This window comes from Oncorhynchus mykiss, chromosome 9, assembly GCF_057628025.1.
Source record: "Oncorhynchus mykiss isolate SJ-2025 chromosome 9, ASM5762802v1, whole genome shotgun sequence".
Classification (NCBI taxonomy): domain Eukaryota; kingdom Metazoa; phylum Chordata; class Actinopteri; order Salmoniformes; family Salmonidae; genus Oncorhynchus; species Oncorhynchus mykiss.
The window spans coordinates 44,205,185-44,222,215 of NC_143030.1; the positions used below are offsets into that span (position 1 = coordinate 44,205,185).

The window sequence follows — 17,031 nt, forward strand, 5'->3', positions numbered from 1 at the left end:
CGGCAGAGGAAAAGGATATCTTCAGGCACAAGGGCCAGCACTTTGTCCGCAGCCTCTTTGCTGCTCAGTATGTCCTGTCCTACTAGAGCATACTGGGGAAAGTTGGATCACCCATACATAAAATAAATGTATGCATTCGTGACTGGTTTTGTATAAAAGCATCTGCTAAATGGCAATTAAATCACCTTTTTTTTCTTTTGACTCCCCTCGAAGTGCCCTGTCCAGGATACAGAGAGCAATAGTCATCAGAGTCCAGTACTTTGGGCAGATGTCTGCAGCACTGCAAAACAAGACAACAGTCCCACACCCCCAACAAAACGTCAAAAGGCACCGTCCCTGAATTAGTCTGTTGTACATTCAAACATACTTTACATCTGTATAATAGTAAAGATGGTAGAACTACAAATACACTTTCTGGCTGTGATCCAAGTACGTGCAACAGCTTCTGACATCATTATAGTCTGTCATATCAATATCAAACACCAGCTCCTTCTCAAGAGCCTGGAAGGATCCAGACTTCACTGTGTTATGCTGATTGGGCTGAGGGTGACAGAAGGAGGAATGGAAAAAAAATATATATATATATATATATATATATAAATAAAAATGGACACTTGAGGGACAACAGATGCATGTGATCGAGTTAGGCCGATGGAGAAGAAAGCAAGAATGTGTGTAACAGGTGGTCAGATAAACACGGTGAGTAACGGAGCCCCACCCAGTGACAGTAGACTGCTCCAATGTCAATCTTGTACGGGTCCATCTTTTGCGTCGCCTCCTCCAGCTTGCTCTGCGTGCTGAACGACTGATACCGTACGTAGATGTCATCCTTCAACGTGAAGGATAACTCTTGATTTTGGATGTAGTTCTTTGTCACTGGAAGGGGGGGGGGGGTTACAAAATAAGTTGTCAACACGAACCTCTGCGGTAGAGCTAAAACTTGAGTTTGAGGTCGTGTACAGGCTGCTGTTCAGCTGTAAGCAGCAGATTTGACCAACCTTTACTTGCCGATACGGAAGTCACCTGTGTATTCTAAAACGCCCATGGCCAGTTGCAGGGAGAACGTTTGAATTTAGAACATGATTCAATTAAATCGTGTTTTGCTCCATTAAGTAATCCAACTATGTATACGTTGCCATCTAGTCCGCTTCTGATCTTCCCTCATTGATCGAGACAGGTGGGTGTCCACTAAAGTAGAGGTCGACCGATTAAATCAGAATGGCCGATTAATTAGGGCCGATTTCACGTTTTCATAACAAATCGGTAATCTATATTTTTGGACACCGATTTGGCAGATTTTTTAATTTTTTTTACACCTTTATTTAACTAGGAAAGTCAGTTAAGAACACATTCTTATTTTCAATGACAGCCTAGGAACGGTGGGTTAACTGCCTTGTTCAGGGGCAGAATGACAGATTTGTACCTTGTCAGCTCAGGGATTCGTTTTTGCAACCTTCCGGTTACTAGTCCAACCCACAACCACCTGCCTTACATTGCACTCCACGAGGAGCCTGCATGGCAGGCTGACTACCTGTTACGCAAGGGCAGCAAGAAGCTAAGGTAAGTTGCTAGCTAGCATTAAAAACGTATCTTATAAAAAACAGTCAATCTTAACAGAATCACAAGTTAACTACACATGGTTGACGATATACTAGTTTATCTAGTGTGTCCTGCGTTGCATATAATCGATGCGGTGCCTGTTAATTTATCATCGAATCACAGCCTACTTCGACAAACAGGTGATGATTTAACAAGCGCATTTGCGGAAAAAAAAGCACTGTTGTTGCACCAATGTACCTAACCATAAACATCAATGCCTTTCCTTAAAATCAATACATAAGTATATATTTTTAAACCTGCATATTTAGTTAATATTGCCTGCGAACATGAATTTCTTATAACTAGGGAAATTGTGTCACTTCTCTTGTGTTCCGTGCAAGCAGTCAGGGTATTTGCAGCAGTTTGGGCCGTCTGGCTCTTAGCGAACTGTGTGAAGTCCATTTATTCCTAACAAAGGCCATAATTAATTTGCCAGAATTGTACATAATTATGACATAACATTGAAGGTTGTGCAATGTAACAGAAATATTTAGACTTAGGGATGCCACCCGTTAGATAAAATACGGAACGGTTCCGTATTTCACTGAAAGAAAACGTTTTGTTTTCGAAATGATAGTTTCCGGATTCGACCATATTAATGACATAAGGCTCGTACTTCTGTGTGTTATTATGTTATAATTAAGTCTATGATTTGATAGAGCGATGGTAGGCAGCAGCAGGCTCGTAAGCAATCATTCAAAAAGCACTTTCCTGCGTTTGGCAGCAGCTCTTCGCAATTCTTCAAGCATTGCGCTGTTTATGACTTTAAGCCTATCAACTCCCGAGATTAGGCTGGTGTAACCGATGTGAAATTGCTAGTTAGCGGGGTGCGCGCTAATAGCGTTTCAAATATCACTTGCTCTGAGACTTGGCGTGGTTGATCCCCTTGCGCTGCATGGGTAACGATGCTTCGAGGGTGGCTGTTGTCGATGTGTTCCTGGTTCAAGCCCAGGTAGGAGCGAGGAGATTGACGGAAGCTATACTGTTACACTGGCAATACTAAAGTGCCTATAAGAACATCCAATAGTCAAAGGTATATGAAATACAAATCGTAGAGAGATTAATAGTCCTAGAATTCCTATAACTATAACCTAAAACGTCTTACCTGGGAATATTGAAGATTCATGTTAAAAGGAACCACCAGCTTTCATATGTTCTCATGTTCTGAGCAAGGAACTTGAACGTTAGCTTTTTTACATGGCACATATTGCACTTTTACTTTCTTCTCCAACACTTTGTTTTTGCATTATTTAAACTAAATTGAACATGTTTCATTATTTATTTGAGGCTAAATTGTTATTATTGATGTATTATATTTAGTTAAAATAAGTGTTCATTCAGTATTGTTGTAATTGCCATTATTACAAATAAATTAAATACATGTTTTTTTTTTTTAACAAATCGGCCGATATCTGCTTTTTTTGGTCCTCCAATAGTCGGTATCGGCGTTCAAAAATCATAAATCGGTCGACCTCTACACTAAGGTTGTCAAAATACGTTCTGAAAACATTTGTCCGGTTCGGCTTAGCCCGAGCCAAACTTATTTCAAGTCCAATGTCACAGAAATGTAATGAGCCCGAACCCGAAAGAAAACCTGATTTCTAGAAAATGGTTGCACCTTTACCCAGTCCATGTTACCATTGTGCATAACATTTCACCAGTGGGCTACATTGACCTTTGAGAAGTATATTTTATAAGAAAAGTGAGTAGAGGAAAACCTACCGTAGTTATGATCAACAACTGTTGAACGTGTCGGGCTTTATAAAACATCCATATCTTCAGAAATAAGACAGATCGCACTGCTGTAGCCCATTTCTTTGTGTTTGCTAAAAACTGATTCCGTAATCCCATCCGATTTCAATTGAGCTCCAAGCCTCATGCAAGGGTTTTAAGAAGACACCGGTAACTCTGAATCGAGAACAAAGAAAGTATCGGCAAGTAAAGGTGGGCCGGAAATCTGCTGCTTACAGCAGCCTGTACCCGACCTCGGTCACAAGCTTTAGCTCTGCCGCCGAGGTTCGTTTTTAAAAGGTTAGCTAGCAAGTAGCCCAATATTTAATTAATGAGAAAAAGTAGCCCAATATTTAATTAATGAGAAAAACTAGGAGGGGCATTCCAAAGCAACTGCGTTTGAGATAACACATGGTCCAATCACTGTACCTGTTAGCAGCACGTGTTCCGCGTCTGAAACTACATCTATGATCGGTTGACGATTCCGATTGGAGAATCGCAGTTCCCCCCCCCCCCCCCCCAAAAAAAACAAATTCTAAATGTAATATGGCTGGCAATGTCTTGTTCGGACTTTGCAGGCACATTTCCTCTACATTCCCGCCTGGGGCAGCATTGTGCCCATACTGCAAGGCGGATTAGCTAGACAAATAGGTTTGAAACACAGACACGTGTGCGCGCAAAGTGAGAACATGGAATCTGTTTGGTTTTGATTTGGGGAGACAGGATTAACATCTAAAAACTGGATTTAATAGTTTGGTTTACTGCTCAGTAACGCAAACAGCGATTCTCCAATCGGAACCGTCTACCAATTATGGCTGTAGCTTTGGACACGGTCATAAACGGCACAAACAGAGTAGAAATCAGAAAATTGGGTGCGGCTCTACGCCTTTCTACAGCCGAGGCCTTGCAAAGAATCCTGTCGAAGAATGTTCTACCCTCACACGCCTGAACCTGTAGGGATTTGATTTGGACTATGACAATGTGTGGGATGGGCTTTCTAAATGTGTCTATTTTTTTATAGTGCATGATGTTTTTCCACCACCTTTTATTTAGAGTAGGATACAGGGACAATGTTATGGGCGGGCCTTAGTTGGCCTGGCACGCCCTACCGTACCTCATTTCCCATCCAAATAAAACATTTAAATATTGATAATTTATTTGACCAAGACGCACACCGACAGAAAACTGCATCAATCTCAGATAAAGCAGCCCAACGAGCAAAATAGCACTCCACTGTCTCAGTATGTGTGCCCATGTATCTGATGCTGTCTGGGCTAAAAGAGTATGGCTCGGATGCTTTCTCCGGTGAGATAGTTTCAACCATGCGAATTGGCGGGTGCATAGCGCAATGCTCGGACGTTGGAATTATTTTGGACGAACATGTGAAGGTAACCCACTTTTTTTCAATAGGTGGCACATCCAATAGGCTTAAAGTAAATTGAAATACATTTGGGGAAAAGCCTACGGGGAATTTAATGGATTTTTACAAATAAAACACAGAAAATAAAGTCTGTGGTAAACAGGCTTAAGACATTTTATATGTTTTGTTCTGAGAATCTTCATCAGCTAATGTCACTGAATTTTTAAACATTTATGTAATAAATAAAAAAACACATAAAAGCTTCATAATTCATCAGCATACCACCCTGCATCCCTCTGCTGGCTTGCCTCTGAAGCGAAGCAGGTTTGGTCCTGGTCAGTCCCTGGAAGGGGAGACCAGATGCTGCTGGAAGTGTTGTTGGAGGGCCAGTAGAAGACACTCTTTCCTCCAGTCTAAAAAAATATATATTCCAGTCTAAAAATATATATATTCCAATGCCCCAGGACAGTGATTGGGGACATTGCCCTCTGTAGGGTCCTGTCTTTTGGATGGGACGTTAAACAGGTATTCTGACTCTGTGGTCAATAAAGATCGCATGGCACTTATCGTAAGAGTTGAGGTGTTAACCCTTGTGTCCTGGCTAAATTCCCAATCTGGCCCTCATACAGTGCCTTGCGAAAGTATTCGGCCCCCTTGAACTTTGCGACCTTTTGCCACATTTCAGGCTTCAAACATAAAGATATAAAACTGTATTTTTTTGTGAAGAATCAACAACAAGTGGGACACAATCATGAAGTGGAACGACATTTATTGGATATTTCAAACTTTTTTAACAAATCAAAAACTGAAAAATTGGGTGTGCAAAATTATTCAGCCCCTTTACTTTCAGTGCAGCAAACTCTCTCCAGAAGTTCAGTGAGGATCTCTGAATGATCCAATGTTGACCTAAATGACTAATGATGATAAATACAATCCACCTGTGTGTAATCAAGTCTCCGTATAAATGCACCTGCACTGTGATAGTCTCAGAGCTCCGTCAAAAGCGCAGAGAGCATCATGAAGAACAAGGAACACACCAGGCAGGTCCGAGATACTGTTGTGAAGAAGTTTAAAGCCGGATTTGGATACAAAAAGATTTCCCAAGCTTTAAACATCCCAAGGAGCACTGTGCAAGCGATAATATTGAAATGGAAGGAGTATCAGACCACTGCAAATCTACCAAGACCTGGCCGTCCCTCTAAACTTTCAGCTCATACAAGGAGAAGACTGATCAGAGATGCAGCCAAGAGGCCCATGATCACTCTGGATGAACTGCAGAGATCTACAGCTGAGGTGGGAGACTCTGTCCATAGGACAACAATCAGTCGTATATTACACAAATCTGGTCTTTATGGAAGAGTGGCAAGAAGAAAGCCATTTCTTAAAGATATCCATAAAAAGTGTTGTTTAAAGTTTGCCACAAGCCACCTGGGAGACACACCAAACATGTGGAAGAAGGTGCTCTGGTCAGATGAAACCAAAATTGAACTTTTTGGCAACAATGCAAAACGTTATGTTTGGCGTAAAAGCAACACAGCTGAACACACCATCCCCATTGTCAAACATGGTGGTGGCAGCATCATGGTTTGGGCCTGCTTTTCTTCAGCAGGGACAGGGAAGATGGTTAAAATTGATGGGAAGATGGATGGAGCCAAATACAGGACCATTCTGGAAGAAAACCTGATGGAGTCTGCAAAAGACCTGAGACTGGGACGGAGATTTGTCTTCCAACAAGACAATGATCCAAAACATAAAGCAAAATCTACAATGGAATGGTTCAAAAATAAACATATCCAGGTGTTAGAATGGCCAAGTCAAAGTCCAGACCTGAATCCAATCGAGAATCTGTGGAAAGAACTGAAAACTGCTGTTCACCAATGCTCTCCATCCAACCTCACTGAGCCCGAGCTGTTTTGCAAGGAGGAATGGGAAAAAATTTCAGTCTCTCGATGTGCAAAACTGATAGAGACATACCCCAAGCGATTTACAGCTGTAATCGCAGCAAAAGGTGGCGCTACAAAGTATTAACTTAAGGGGGCTGAATAATTTATGTTTGAAGCCTGAAATGTGGCAAAAGGTCGCAAAGTTCAAGGGGGCCGAATACTTTCGCAAGGCACTGTACCATCATGGTCACCTAATCATCCCCAGCTTCCAATTAGCTCATTCATCCTTCCTCTTTTCTCCTGTAACTCTGTTTTTTTTTTTTTAAGTAATAGAACAAAACGTATAAAATCTTCAAAGCCTATGTTAACCTCAAACCTTCTTTTTGCCATTTAATCCAAAACCCTATTATTTCTTCATAGGAATGGCTGAACGAACCAGGTAACTCATTTTGGGTTTAGGACTACAAGCTGGCAAGCTCTATTTGGGCAGAGCACGTTGCAATAGGCCTAGCTGATTGAGTTGCGGCTGTCAGTGAAAAGCATCCAAAATGTGTGTTTCGATAGTGTCTTGAGTATAATTTTCAACGTTGAGACAAGAAGGGAAGCGGTGTGGCACGAAGATATTGGGCATTTCTCTCCAGAATGCATGTGCTCAGCTCTCCAGAATGTGCTCAGCTTTCTCCCACCAATTCTTGCACATTCATTACTTACTTGTGTGAAATGTTTGCAATTTGTTTCTTTTTTATCAATTCCCCATTACATTTGTCCCCAGTAGTAAATGTACCGTTAATCCTCATAATTTGGTTACATACATTTCTGTTAATGCATGTATTAATTACAGTAATTTACTGTTCTCATTCTGAGTGGAAATGTTGTTTGCAGAGTTCACAACCTGCTACACTTGTGAGAAACAAGTTTTGGTTTACTTCATAACCATCATTTACAAGTTTTGGCAATTTTTTCATTGCCTTATGTTGAGTGCCCCTAGCCAGCAGATCCGACCGATTAAGTGTCAAGTTATTTTTCAAAGTATTCCCGAAAAACCTGAAGTTGCCAACGATAATTTATTTTACAGCGACTCAGTTGCTAAGAATTCATACTCTTCAGAGGCATAATGGACTTTACAGTGTCCTGGTAAACAAAACCAAAGCATGGGTTACTGTCATATGTCCATAAACTGCCTACAGGGTAAGGAAATCAATGCAATTATCCCTTTTAACATGGGGGGGGGGGGGGGGGGGGAATGGAACAACACAATCTAGTGGTCAGAACATAGTAATATCTGGATGTAGGACAGGACATAAACCTAACAACTTCAATGAATAATTTATCTGTACGGGGGGGGGGGGGGGGGGGGAAACAACCAAATTCACTGGGACTACATTACATAGGATGAAGAAAACAATACTCGGCTCCATACTACTTGTCAGACAGAGAACCAATACTATAAACTCGTTGTTGGGGAGAGATTGCCGTGGGTGGCTCATGTCTAACTCACTGTTAGAAATAAATTGTCCATATCATTTGTTGGTTACTATATTTATTGAATCCTATAAATTAAACTGGCCAATTAGCTTCATTTCTCAGATCAAAGTATATTAAAACAAAGGAATGTTGCAGGAATGCTAATCTTGTTTTTCTAACTACTTGAATTATTTTAGAACAAGCTGAGATGGTGGGTGTCATAGTGTGTTGTGTGAAGAATACAACACTTTTTGGTGAATCTAAGTAACGTTATAGTTTATTTTACCAAGTGCATCCGACCCGTGCATGGCAGTAATGATTAATTGCAGAAGATGCATGCTCACTTGGTCAAAAACAATACTTTTGATTGTTTCCATTTTTCTGATACATGCATCTTTATTTAGACCTTTTTTGGAAATACAGTTCACTAACTCAGTAGTGACGATCGTTGCTGAGCGAAACGCCATTCTTCGGTAAGTATCGAACGAATTTTGACATTATTAAGCTTGAAAAAGCTGGTGAATGATAAATTGAATGGCTGCTTCCTGGGCTTGGAGAATCGCCATATTCAACTTCTTCTATAAACCCAGACTCAAGTTAAATAGCAGACTAACGTTAGCTAGCTAACTACTCACCTCCTCCATGGTTCAGCCACCGGTAATATTGAGAGAAAGGGGAAAAGTCGGCAGTAGTAGAGGGGCAATTAGTTCCGGTAGAGAGGCCTGGTCATAATCAGCAGCTAACATTTCTTAAGCTATTATGCTAAATATTATGTTTTACATTTGATAACCGACTGTACCACAGATAGATGAGACTGTACAACCACAGTTGTTTCACTGACGTTTGAGCGCGCGTTAAACTCTGAAATTAGACCGGAAATTCCGGAAACAACCAGTACCGGTACCCGCCTGTATATATCCCCGCTATTTTTATTTACTGCTGTTCTTTAATAATTTTTCCTCTATGACCATCAGATGGCGATGCAACATCAGATAATCTATCCCTGCAGGATTGCCCTCTGTACACCCCTCCTCCTCCATGCCCACCACACTGCAGTCTCTCAGCAGAGGAGATCGATTGGGTAGATGTGCTCCTGTTACCGGAATGACTGGTGTTTCTCAGGGGTTCCTCAGAACCCAACAGGCATCTCATTCTGAGCCAAGCCAAGTAACTTTTACTCCCTTATCTATAGCCCCCCATGCACTGTTGGTGTTCTCGTGCGTGTGAGCGTGGCTCATGTTTGTTTTCTATACCCTGAGTATGTTGTCCTTCAGGTGTACATGTCGTAGACTGCACCTGACTGAAGTGGTGCTGATGTGCTGAAGGTTGAGAGCAGCTGAGTGAGAGTTGAGTTATCACATCACAACACAGACTTGTTCAGCTCACTGTCCATCCCTCTCTGCTCTGCAGCGTTGAGTGCTCTCTCCTCTACTGTGAGTGTGCTTCTGTTCGAGCACTGCTGCTCTGGAACAGCCATTCTACCTAGGCTGTCTTTGAAGTGGACCTTGATTGATTTCGCATTACTGCACCTTTCCCACCTTTGATGCGTCAAAGCTGTGCAGGTCTATGGAATCCATGTGAGAAGTGAGAAAGTGAACTTGTGTTGAAGGTTATCTTCTAGAACATCCAGGAGGATCTTTACAACCAGATGGAATCAGACAGAGATACCCATTTCAGACAGAAGATGTGGTATATTACCTGCAAAAAAAGATATGAGGCAATGTTTATATAACCCCTTTAAAATAGAACCTTATTTACCACTTTCTTGCAGGTATACCCCTTTTACACAGTGAGTAGAAACGGGCTAATTGGGAGGGGTGGGAGTTGGGGGGGTGTTGTAAAACCATGGGGTGTGTTTGCATTTCAAATTAGGGAGGTGTTAAACAAATAAGTGTTAATGGGTTTACCTGCAAAAAAGCAGAGAACCATTCACACAGACCTGATTCCTGTATTTTGCTTACAGGGTCTGTGAAAATGCAGGAATCATGGCTAGCTCTTTAGGTGGCTTTTATTTTTCCTTGTTTTATTTTACCCCCTACCCCTTTCAGATATACCAAAAGGCTGGTATAAAAAAGCAGGCATGGTAAAATAGTGGTATTTTTATCTGCGTATGAAAGGGATAAGAGAGTGGGAAAAAGAGAGAGAAAGGGAAAGAGAGAGAGAGGGCACATGTCACATAGTGTACAGTACACGATGTTACCATACAATGTTGCACAATTCTACAGCAAACTATTTCATGGCTCCAGTCATTCAGAAAGCTGCTTTCAGCCAGGATACATAACATAATAACAGTGTCTAGTAGAGAATAACAGTGTTTATGGCTCCACAACATGACTACCAACCCGTAGCACTCACGTCTGTAGCCATGAAGTGCTTTGAAAGGCTGGCCATGGCTCACATCAACATCATCATCCCAGAAACCCTAGACCCACTCCAATTTGCATACTGCCCCAACAGATCCACAGATGACACAATCTCTATTGCACTCAACACTGCCCTTTCCCACCTGGACAAAAGGAACACCTACGTGAGAATGTTTTTCATTGACTACAGCTCAGCATTCAACACCATAGTGCCCTCAAGGCTCATCAATAAGCTAAGGACCCTTAGACTAAACACCTCTCTCTGCAACTGGATCCTGGACTTCCTGATGGGCCGCCCCCAGGTTGTAAGGGTAGGCAACAACACATCTGCCATGCTGATTCTCAACACGGGGGCCTTTCAGGGGGGGGGTGCTTAGTCCCCTCCTGTACTCCCTGTTCACCCATGACTGCGTGGCCAAGCATGACTCCAACACCATCATTATGTTTGCCGACGACACAACGGTGGTAGGCCTGATCACCGACAACGATGAGACAGCCTATAGGGAGGAGGTCAGAGACCTGGAATTGTGGTGCCAGGACAACAACCTCTCCCTCAACGTGATCAAGACAAAGGAACTGATCGTGGACTACAGAAAAAGAAGGGGCGAGCACACCCCCATTCTCATCGATGGGGCTGTAGTGGAGCAGGTTGAGAGCTTCAAGTTCCTTGGTGTCCACATCACCAACAAACTATCATGGTCCAAATACAGCAAGACAGTCGTGAAGAAGGCATGGTAATGCCTATTGCCTCTCAAGAGACTAAAAAGATTTGGCATGGGTCTTCAGATCCTCAAAAAGTTTTACAGCTGCACCATCGAGAGCATCCTGGTTGCATCACCGCCTGGTATGGCAACTGCTCTGCCTCCGACCGCAAGGCACTACAGAGGGTAGTGAATACGGCCCAGTACATCACTAGGCCAAGCTTCCTGCCATCCAGGACCTCTATACCAGGCGGTGTCAGAGGAAGGCCCTAAATATTGCCAAAGACTCCAGCCACCCTAGTCATAGACTGTTCGCTCTGCTACCACACGGCAAGCGGTACCGGAGCGCCAAGTCTAGGTCCAAGAGGCTTCTTAACAGCTTCTACCCCTAAGCCATAAGACTCCTTTCACGGTAAGGTTGTTGTATTCGGCGCATGTGACAAATAAAATGTGATTTGATTTGACTGCAATTGAATTGTCTACAATGGGAAATCATAGTAGTCAGAAACCAAAGTTATTTTTAGGGGGGGGGGGGGGGATTTTTATGGGTTAAAAGAACACACACAGTATGTATAAATTATGAATGTGTTGGGCCAATAACCGAAAGGATGCTGGTTTAAATCCCTGAGCGAATTAGGATAAAAATATTTTGATGTGCCCTTGAGCAATGCACTTAACCCTAATTGCTCCTGTAAATCATTTTGGAAAAGAGAATCTGCTCAATGTCTAAAATGTAAATGTTAGAATTGCCACAGCCTGTTTACTTGACACGACCTCCCAAAAAAATAGGCATGCTCTGTTTTGCCAAAAACAATGGTTTATAGTTTTGAAAGGAGGATGGAGGGGGTGGCATTGTGAGGAAATGGGAGTGGTGTTTTAAAGAGGTGATGTGGGACTTTCCCCCCCTCAGACAGAGAGACAGACAGCACAGAGCCTAACACCAGCAAGTGCAACTCCATTGTTTGGACGACTTCCTGCCGCTGCCTTTGGCACTAGTGTGCGCAGAAAGCTTCCTTCCTCCCTGGGATTCTAAAATTGATCCATAATGACTTCCGCATAACCCCAGTCATCACTAACAACAACCTACCCAACCCCTAAAAAGCAGGGGTGTATTCATTAGACGGACAACAGAAACCGTTAACTCCAAACAAACAAAAAAATTGCAGCGAAAACGTAGGTTTCTATTGGACAAAGTCAGGTCCCTCCCCGTTTCGTTCCGTTTGCTCTGTTTGCTTCCATTTGGTTCCCATCGCAAAATGTTTTGCAACGGAATCTGACTAATGAATACAACCCAGGTGTTGGGTACGCAACAGCCTAGTTTGATGTTCATATTCCAATATTGTGGTTTACAGCCCTGCTCTTGGAGAGCCATTTATTTATTCGGGAAACACACCCACATATTAGTATACACTAAACTGATTAGTATTTGCTAATGTGAACAATTGTGACTTGTTTGTTGAACAAGTGACAATTTTCACGAGGTCTGAATCTGGAAAGTGATAAAGATTCCACTTCACATCAAATAGGTAGTGCACAGTCCATCCTTTTTACAATATTTGAAGTAATCTAACATAATGCAAATAGACTTGTTGTTTTATTCATAACAGGTTTTAATTACTGTAAAAACTGTAGCATGTTCAAAGGCAATTAATAAATGCTAAACATTTCCTCTGAATTTCTGATTACATTTGTGTATAGAATATCATTTAATCAATACCTTATTTGCATAATGCAACCCCCTCAACCACGTCTTGTTTATATTATGCAAATTCCGTGGCTGCAAGGCATGCTGGATGTGATTTCTTCTGCTTATTGGTCGTGCCCATCCTACTGCGCGACTTATGGAATATAATTTTCTTGCGACACAGTTTATTGTGGCGGTGGTGGCTATTTTGAAGAAATAAGCACTTACCAATGTTAGAAACAACAGGTTTTTTTTTTGATTCAGGAAAACCTCAACTTTGCTTCTCTCTTTGGCGTCTTGATATACAGTATTAGTATCTACAGCCCTTCGTGGACGATGTCATATAAAGCATACTACGTTTCTCACATATTAAATATCACATACTGGACTGTATGCTTTATACATGTTCGCTCCCTGAGTATACTAGTGTATCTCTCTCTCAAACACCCCCCCCCCCCCCCCCCACACACACACACACACAACAGTGGAGTCTGATAAGTAAGATAACCCAGTGGGTGAACATGTCACTGCTGTGTATACAGCCCCTTCACTTTGTGTTATCTAATGGGACATTCCAGGTCAAAGAGCTGTAGGGGTTCCAGAGAATGGGTTGACCATAGTGTAAGCCTTACCACAGAGGTGCACCCCACTATTACTATAGCATTAGAGGTATAGTACTACTGGCTGCAAAAATGACTATGGTAAATCTAATCCATTAAATGGGAAAAGAAGAAAGAAGAAATCTTCTCTGATATTGATTCATAAAACAGTCTCAGGACTGTCCCAGTGAAGATCTTCTCCACATCATGCCTGGAACAGACTAGGTTGTGCAACACATCATTACGAAACTAACACACAGAGGTGCCCAAGCCGATGACGAGACAGGGAAAGAGACATTGTGTGTGTGTGTGTTTGTGTGTGTGTGTGTGTGTGTGTGGTTGTGTGTGTGAGGTGGCACCAAAGGCCCCCAAGTGGTGTGGCGAAAGAAAACAAAATCTGGGGCCTGTAGTTTTTCCTGACCTGGTAACCTAACCAGGAAAAACTCTGGACATTATAAGGTGATGGCGTGACTAATATGTTGTAAAAAGGGTTATTATGGGCTATGATGGGACCAGAGCTTTTTTAATCAGGTCACATGCTTTTTAAAAAAACTGGAAAAACTCCTGGCCTTGGGGAGGATGAAAACACTGTCAAACTGAGGCAACCTTATACTTGTTCATCTGAATTATGTTTTAAAGTACTAGGGGGGGTTCCTCTACACAGACAGAGAGAAAGAAACATGATTGGACAATAAAATTCACAGGGCTGAGATTGCTTTATACAGGTTTGCATCTTGTAGTCCTGCCATATGCAACTGCAGGCCTAATAAAAAGTGTACTCACAGTCTATGTCCGATATCGTGTTTACTGATTAATTCCAGTTAATAATTTTGGATTGAAAAAGTCTAGATAGCCTAGCCAGCAACTTTGAATATAAAGCAAATTTGATCCCATTCACATTTTCTCACAACTAAATGGGCTATAAATACACAACGTTACCCCTTTGTTAACCCTGTCCAGTGACCAGAGGGACAGGGAGCATAGTAGGCTAGACTATGCAGCTGCCGTTGTCACAGATTTTAAAAATAATTTTGGTGATAAAGTATATGATATATTTTCACAACTCTTAGTAGAAAACTCAAAACAGATCATCAAAAAGGCAGTTGTTTCAAAACGGTGAGTACATTTTACGCTGACTAAGTACAACACACAAAATCATACAGTCACTTTTTTCATCACACTTAATCAGTTTCACATTGCAATGCATGTTCATATAAAGTAATTGCCTTCCACAATGCACTGCTCACATTACTTCAGATATGACTCTCTTTTCTTTTGTTAAAATACATTTTACTATTACTTAATCCGACTGCTCTTAATTGAGGATTTTACATGTCCACAGGTTTGTTTACTACAGATTTTGAGAACCTCGTCTGTAAAGTAGAAACATAAAAAGTATGATATATATATATATATATATATATATATATATATATATGTATTCCGACCCCTTGACTTTGTCCACATTTAGTTAGGTTACAGCCTTATTCTAAAATTGATAAAAATGTTTTTTTCCCCCCCTCAATCTACACACAATACCCCGTAATGACAAAGCAAAAATGTTTTTTTTATATAGATTTTTACACAATTCTAAACAAAAAAATACTGAAATAGCACATTCAGATAAGTATTCAGACCCTTTATTCAGTACTTTGTTGAAGCACCTATGGCAGCAATTACAGCCTCAAGTCTTCCTGGGTATGACGCTACAAGCTTGGCACACCTGTATTTGGGAAGTTTCTTCCATCTTCTCTGCAAATCCTCTCAAGCTCTGTCAGGTTGGATGGGGAGCGTTGCTGCACAGCTATTTTCAGCTCTCTCCAGTGTTCGGAAGCCACTCCTGCATTGTTTTGGTTGTGTGCTTAGGGTCGTTGTCCTGTTGGAAGGTGAACCTTTGCCCCAGTCTGAGTTCCTGAGCGCTCTGGAGCAGGTTTTCATCAAGGATCTCTCTGTACTTTGCTCCGTTCATCTTTCCCTCGATCCTGACTAGTCTCTCAGTCCCTGTCACTGAAAACCATCCCCACAGCATGATGCTGCCACCACCATGCTTCACCGTAGGGATGGTGCCAGGTTTCCTCCAGACATGACGCTTGGAATTCAGGCCAAAGAGTTCAATCTTGGCTTCATCAGACCAGAGAATCTTGTTTCTCATGGTCTGAGAGTCATTAGGTGCCTTTTGACAAACTTCAAGCGGGCTGTCATGTGCATTTTACTGAGGAGTGGCTTCCGGCTGGCCACTCTACCATAAAGGCCTGATTGGTGGAGTGCTGCAGAGAGGGTTGTCCTTCTGGAAGGTTCTCCCATCTCCAAAGAGGAACTCTAGAGCTCTGTCAGAGTGACCATCGGGTTCTTGGTCACCCCCCTGACCAAGGCCCTTCTACCCCGATTGCTCAGTTTGGCCAGGCGGCCAACTCTAGGAAGAGTCTTGGTGGTTCCAAACTTCTTCCATTTAAGAATGATGGAGGCCACTGTGTTCTTGTGGACCTTCAATGTTGCAGAATTGTTTTGCTACCCTTCCCCAGATCTGCGCCTCGAAACAATCATGTCTCGGAGCTCTACGGACAATTCCTTTGACCTCATGGCTGGGTTTTTGCTCTGACATACACTGTCACCTGTTGGACCTTATATAGACAGGTGCGTGCCTTTCCAAATCATGTCCAATCAATTGAATTTACCACAGGTGGACTCCAGTCAAGATGTAGAAACATCTCAAGGATGATCAATGTAAACAGGATGCACCTGAGCTCAATTTCGAGTCTCATAGCAAAGGGTCTGAATACTTATGTAAATAAGGTATTTATGTTTTTTAGGTTTTATAATTTTGCGAACATTTCTAAAAACCTGTTTTCACTTTGTCATTATGGGGTATGTATGTAGATTGCTGAGGAATTTGTATTTATTTAATCAATTTTAGAACAAGGCTGGAATGTAACTAAATGTGGAAAAAGTCAAAGGACCTGAATACTTTCCCAAAGGAACTGTCATTATGGTGTATTGTGTGTAGAATGATGAGGGGGTAAATCAATTTGATCAATTTTTGAATACGGCTGTAATGTAACAAAATGTGGAAAGAGTCAAGGGGTCTGAATACTTTCCGAATGCACTGTACCCCATGAGTGTATCACCCTCCTTCAGGCCATGTATGAGGCATGCAATGATTTCAATACAGACCGATGTCAGGCTTGGCTTTGTCATGCCAAAAGGTTTTTCTCCGGGTGCATGAACAATTTATATGATATTTACGTTGATTTCGATGAGAACCTATGTATGGCCAAACGCTCAAGACAGCTTATTTCATTTGATTATATTGTGAAAGATTCCTTCAATGATCACACCTTTGATCACACATGGGATAGAAATGATGGAAATGTGATCTGTCAATTTTAATGGGTAGTGCAAGTGTATTGCCTAATGTGAAAACAGTGTAATGTACTGTAATGTACAGTACTGTAGCATACTACATTCAAAGGGCAATTTTGAAACATGTATCTTAAATCTTTTTCAATTGGTTGTTAAATAACTAAATTGAGAAGATATCATTATGTTGTGTTTTGGTGATTAAACCAATGTAGTCATTATAGTTCACAGTAAACTTATATTTTGGATGGTGAAAGATGTACAAACAAAATGAACCAATGAAAGTGCTC

At 41.6% G+C, this 17,031-nt stretch overlaps 1 long non-coding RNA gene across 2 annotated transcripts; it reads right to left on the minus strand.

Moving 5' to 3' along the window:
* Positions 1-14: 14 nt before the first annotated feature.
* Positions 15-8,985, minus strand: LOC149981221 (uncharacterized). Of its 2 annotated transcripts, XR_016483272.1 has the most exons (4): positions 8,673-8,930; positions 719-876; positions 186-280; positions 15-92 (listed from the first exon to the last, which is right to left on the minus strand). It is a non-coding gene; the product is annotated as an uncharacterized LOC149981221 (long non-coding RNA). The 2 variants fall into 2 exon arrangements; XR_016483273.1 differs by lacking the exon at positions 719-876 and having other exon boundaries at positions 8,673-8,985.
* Between the last annotated feature and the right edge of the window lie 8,046 nt (positions 8,986-17,031).